We start from the raw sequence: 6,205 nt of genomic DNA, 5'->3' as shown, positions 1-6,205 counted from the left end.
CAAAAAAAACCCTATTACAAAATAGAACAAAAAAATTGAAACAAAACTAGATCAAAGCGCAGCAGGCAAAACTCTAAATTCAACAACAGTCAGCAGTAGAAATACCCAGAAGCAGCAGCAGCAGCAATCGGAGTAAAAAATACCAGTAATGTAGTCTCAGCAAAAAAAAAACAAGTGCAAGTTTACAATAATGAATATCCTAGTAAAATCCCACAGTAAACAGCCGAATAACAAAACATAAATGAGGTGAGTAAAGAAAGTAAGGAATAGTAATACAAAAAGTTTTAAACCGCAAAATAAAATTTGTAAAGCTTTTAATAGAATATCAGTGCTTAAGCAATACAGTCTATAGAAAGCTTTAAAAACTTCTCTCGCGGTATACGTTTTCGTCGTGACGGATGAATTCTATAGAAAGCTTATAAAAGCGCTGCAGTCGTGCTACATTTTGGACTTCACAAAATGCAAAAAAATCATCATATCACAGCACTGCAATATTTTTATTGCCAAAATTTTAGCTTCTGTGTATAGCTCTCGCACTTGAATCAGGAAATGGTCGCATTTATTTTCGAGCACCCAAAGATTCAGATATGTAAGTATGTATCTGAGCTCCTTAGAGCTTCTTTAAAAAAGCTAAGACAAACTTATACATTTTTTTATATATTGGCTGTCATGAAAAATCATATGTCGCTCGAAGGCTATGTAAAGCTTTAGGTCCCCACATCGCATAAAATTTTATCAAGTTAAGAGCTTTTCGAAATCGGCATGCGGATGCAACGGGTATCAACGAACTTTCATGCCTGAATTTTTAAAACTGCTGGCCTACAAGGCAGTGCTGGCCTAAGAGAGCTTTTTCAGTGGTAGTTCATATAAAATACATAGGAAGCTTAAAACAGCTCAGAAGCAGTATTTGTAAAGTAACCAACTTTGCTGAAGGGTCTAAACGCAAGTGAACTAATAACACTAGGAAAAGAGCTTTCGCACATCATTGAAAACAGCTTGCGATTTCCCACGCGGTATAAATGAAACTTGTTTATTAAGTAAAATAAAAACATTAAAAAAGAGCTTTCATACGATTTTCGCATCAACCAGCGCTTTCGCTCACCAACTTTTTGTGCTATGAAAGTTGGTAAGTAAAAGCTCTATTTTTCTTAAAATAAATACATGTATACAAGTAGTTTACTTGTACCTTACACGTACGCCTACATAAATAATTAAGAACTTGAGCTTGAAAGCTTAAATTTTATTTACAAATATTTTTTAACAAATTATTCACTCTTTTAGGTCAGAAACACAGTTTACCAGCGAAAGCATACAACCAAGCTAAATAAAAGAGTCTTGCCCGATGATGTAAATCCAGCTTCCTATCGACTTATCAGCCGACCGATCCGTATCCAAACACAAGATTTCACCAAAACCTCTGCTAAACAATTGATTACAAAACACATCCACGCACACACAAGCAAATAAGTAATAAAGTGGAATTCATTTTTTTTTTCGTCAAACGTCAATGAAAAAATAACACGCCGATTAAGTGTATAATACAAGATTTATTACAAAAAAAGCATACGTATACATTTAGTATGTGTTAAAGAAAAATCCCAAAAAAATATACATACATACATATATTATGAAAAAAAAATTTAGAACTGAAATACCGCTAACGAAAATGCGCGTACGTGTAGAAAATAAATTGGATGTCAGAGAGGAGTTGAACAATTTTTGCCAAACCAAAAATAAAATTAAACATACAACAAAAATAATATCGTAGATATATATACAAACACACGCATATACATTATACACACATATATATATATGATAAATATATTTACTAAATAACTTTATCGCGAGGCAAAAAAAAAAGAAAACAAAACGTACTTATGTATATGAAAATAAAAAGAAGTAAATTTGACTCTTATTATCAGCAGATTTCTTTAAATTTTCAAAAAGATATGTATATTTGAAGATTTATTCAGAATTTTTTAGGCACACAATCACACTTTAAAGTTTGATATTCCATTCAATTACAAACACTTTGCATACATAGATATAAATTAACACATACATACATACATGATAACTGCAACAATAGTTGAATAAATTAATTAATCCATTAACTAATTAACTACCACTACAATTAATATTATCACACACGTAAACAATACCAACAACAAAAGCTGACTGGAAAATGCGACCAAAACATGAAAAAAACAGCAAACTGTTCTGGGTTTTCAAATACAAAAACAAATATATAGACGAGAATGCATACATCAATAACAATTAGAGCAAGTTGCGAACAACTGAAGTAATTAAAATTAAAAGAAGAAAAAAAAAACAAAAAATAATAATTTTTATACAAAATTTAAAATTGAAAAATCAAAAAAAAAAATATTAACTATATACTTCATTGAAATAATGCAAATTATCGCATACAAAACATAATAGATGCATAAAAATTACATTATTAGTAAAAAAAAAGAATCATAATGGGAATTTATTAAAATTAGAGAACAACAAAAACTTAGTAAACAAACAACAAACATAGTACGACGTGCAGCCAGCAGGCGCCATAAGAACTAAATAAGTAAATAATAATTATTAAAAATTTATTACCAAATACAAATAGTTTAAAAAAATGCGAAGCAAGTAGTGAATATAAAATACATATATTAGCCAGAGTTAATTTGAGCTGAACAGCGAAGAATATTAAAAAGTAAATGATGATGGAGAAATAGAATGAAAGAAATGAAAATATGGGAAATATTTTTCTCACACAGTTTGTAATAAACATAAAAGTTCCAAAAAACGTTGAGATTACAAGCCTTAAAGTTCCACAATATCAATTAAAAAAACACAAAACAAAAACAAAGTCAAGATATACAAACAAAAACAAATTGCGAAAAGCTATAGTTTTGACAAAGGCAGGGCTGTTGGCAGGCGGAGGAGAGAAAAAGCGAGGGAGAGACAGACAACAATAGAGAGGTAAAAACGAGCAAATTATGGATAAATAATTAGTGAGGGAGAAGCAGAAGAGCATAAACTAGATCAGAGACGATAAGGGGGCGCTTTTATCTTGCGTATTTCTGTCCATACAAAATATTTATAAAACTTTAAAAGGCTCTGCGCTCAAACAAGGTGCTACCCACTACCGAAAAAGAGAGAGGAGCGCTTTAATTCGTTTGCTCCAAGATGGAAAAGTACATAACATATAGCTGGAACAGATCAACAATTGCTTTCATTGAGAATAAGTCATTACGAGAGAGAAAGAGAGAGAGAGAGAAATTCACAGCAACGGTGGAAGAAATTACAAAGCTTCTTGGAGTGAAATAACACATAGTTTATATGCATGGAAAGGCTAAGTAAAATTAAATGAGATAGTAAAATGAAAACAGTTTTAGTAGAGTCAGCGACTGTAAGTCTACATATGAAAGTGGCGATTAAAGACAGCTTTTACTCTGTTAGGGTTTAAAAAGCTTATGTCCCGAGAAATTTTTTTACTGATTGGTCTTTATTATTGGATTTTGCAAAGCATTTCCCCGCTTTCTATAAATGTCATATAGACTTTCCTAAGGTAAAAGCTCCCTCTGCCCAATACTGATATAAAACCATATAAAGCCGTCTTAGAAGCTTTGCTCGCAGGTAGTGACTGATATTCATATTGCAAACAAAAAGCTTTAAATAGCCGTGCACGCAGGTTATGTTTTGGTCATTACTGGATTCACGATCGAAATAAGTATATCCCACATGAATAGATTTTCAAGGCTTTTCTGTAGATTTGAAATGAGCCCGCACAAAATAAAAGCTCTTTCTGTTCGTGGCTAATAGAGTCGCTTTTGAAGTTTCCACAAATTTTATATATATATGTAAGTAGATTAACAAAAGCTCGCTCTAAGATAGCTTTTATATCAATTTCAAGCAGCTAAATACATAAGTTTTGGGCATTACTCGTTTTAAACAGCTCTTCTTTAGCAAAAGCTTTGTATCTTCACACAATTATAAAGATATAATTAAACATTTCTCCTCACGGGAAGGACGAAAGCTCCATAAAAATTGCTACGTTGATCTGTAGAAATTTTGTCACAATAAAGGCATAATTTTAAATTGCGTAAAATCATAAATTTTTATGATTAAAGCTCTCCATAATATAGGCTCATGAGCGGGTAATGTTTTAAGATAAATTACACCAGGCATCGATAAGTTTTGTCGGTCGGTATATATATATATATATATATATATATATATATATATATATATAGTTTATTAAGAAAGCGGAAATTCGCATGCTTTTTTGAATGTATTGAATCGAAAAATCAAATAAAGATTGTTTTCTATATGGTGGTTTTCGTTGAATACTTTGGAGTTTTCCCAAAAATCATGCAATATACGATTTCGATCGAAGACAGACTCAGCAATTTTTTGAAGCGATAGGATTGCGTAGCAGCCCCCCCGCTAGGCGAGCACTTAAAATAGGTACATATGGCGTTCGCTAATGCACTGTAAAATGGCCCTGCAGTATTGTTTATATACAGAAATCCGAAAGCTGGGGTATATGGGCTTAAATAGATTGCTTTTTTGATACATACACGCAAACGAAAATACATTAAACTCAAGCTGAAGCATATTGGAACATTATGTAGTCACTACTAAAGAAACGCATACATATAAATACTTATATACAATCGAATGCATAAAAAAAACTTACTATACATACATTGGGGTGGACAAAAGTCGGTCATAGAGCCGAAGAAAAAATTGGTTTAGGAATTATTATAAAACAAAAAATAAATAAATTAAACTAAAATTTAAAATGAAATAAACTTGTTGAAGTTAATGTTGAACTTTTGCAACATAACAAATGATATGTATAAAAAAAAGCTATATAGAGCGATATAGGCCGAGGACCAGTGCGCAAATACGCCAAATTAACATGAAATAGGTAGTGGTATTGCGAAATAGCAGCGCATAGAGTTTAGAATAAAAAAATAAATAATAAATAGTAGTTCATTTGGGGAAAAGGTACTATGTATTTGCAGAGGAGGAGTATTAGGCGCAGTAAACTTTTTAGCATTTTAGCTTTTAAGCAAAAAAACAAGCGAAGTATAATTGAAAATCTAACACAAAAATTCGAATTTAATTAATATTTAAGTGAAAAACAAAAACAAATAAATCAATAAAGAAAACTAACTTAAAAATATATATACATATATTAAAAAATAAATGAACAAAAACAAATATTATTATTATTGAAGGTGATGAAATATGATGAAAAGAAAAAAGGAAAGTGGTGCAGACGGTACGAGTAGTTGGGGGAAATATTGTATTTAGAAAATTAGTTTTAAAGTAGCGCAAGCGATTTAATTAATACAAAATTTATGCCACAAATAAGTAAAAACAAAATCGTATGTAAACATTTTTACTTGCAAGCATTTTGAGGCGTTGTTTACTAAGGAAGGTTATTGTTATTATAATGGCGGGCATGGTTTAAATGCTTTTTTTAATTGTTAAATGCTGTGTAGTTTTTGGCGCGTTCTAAAATTTGTTTAAATATTTTCTCCAATTGAATTATATTTGTACAACTTGATTTCTTAATAATTTTTTTTTTTTTTAATTCAGTTTTATTTACATTTTATATTATTTCAAAGCACAAGTTATTTAAATCAATAGTACAATTTTTGTTGTTGTTTTTTTATGTAATATAAAATACAATATTTAAATAGAATATTATTACATTTTGTTTAACTTTTTTGCTGTTCAAACAAATTATTTGCTAAAAGCCACAAGCCTAAACATTTCTTCCGCAAATTCAAAATCCTAAACAAAAATTTAAATATTATTTCATTTTGTTTAACTTCTTTATAGAATAGAAAATACAATATTAAAATAAACGCAATATTATTTCATTTTGTTAAACCTCTTTGCTTGTTCAAACAAATTATTAGGTAAAAACTACAAAAAACTTAAAAATTGTTTCCGAAAATTCAAAATATTTACAAAAATGTTTGAAAAATAATATTTAATTTTGTTTAACTTCTACGCTTTCTTAAACAAAATATTTGCTAAAAGTTACAATTTTAAAAAACTTTCGGAAAATTTTTTAATAAGTTTTTTTCGTCCACAAAAAAAGGGTCAGAGTGTTCTACAGAAGTATGCATAATATGCTATAAATTTTAGTGTATCGCTAATATTATTTATTTGAAAAAAAGAA

Source organism: Rhagoletis pomonella, unplaced genomic scaffold (assembly GCF_013731165.1).
Source record: "Rhagoletis pomonella isolate Grant_MI unplaced genomic scaffold, Rhpom_1.0 Rhpom_scaffold_00005, whole genome shotgun sequence".
In the NCBI taxonomy this organism is placed as follows: Eukaryota; Metazoa; Arthropoda; class Insecta; order Diptera; family Tephritidae; genus Rhagoletis; species Rhagoletis pomonella.
The sequence above is the reverse complement of the archived record's forward strand: the minus strand, read 5'-3'. Positions refer to the sequence as shown.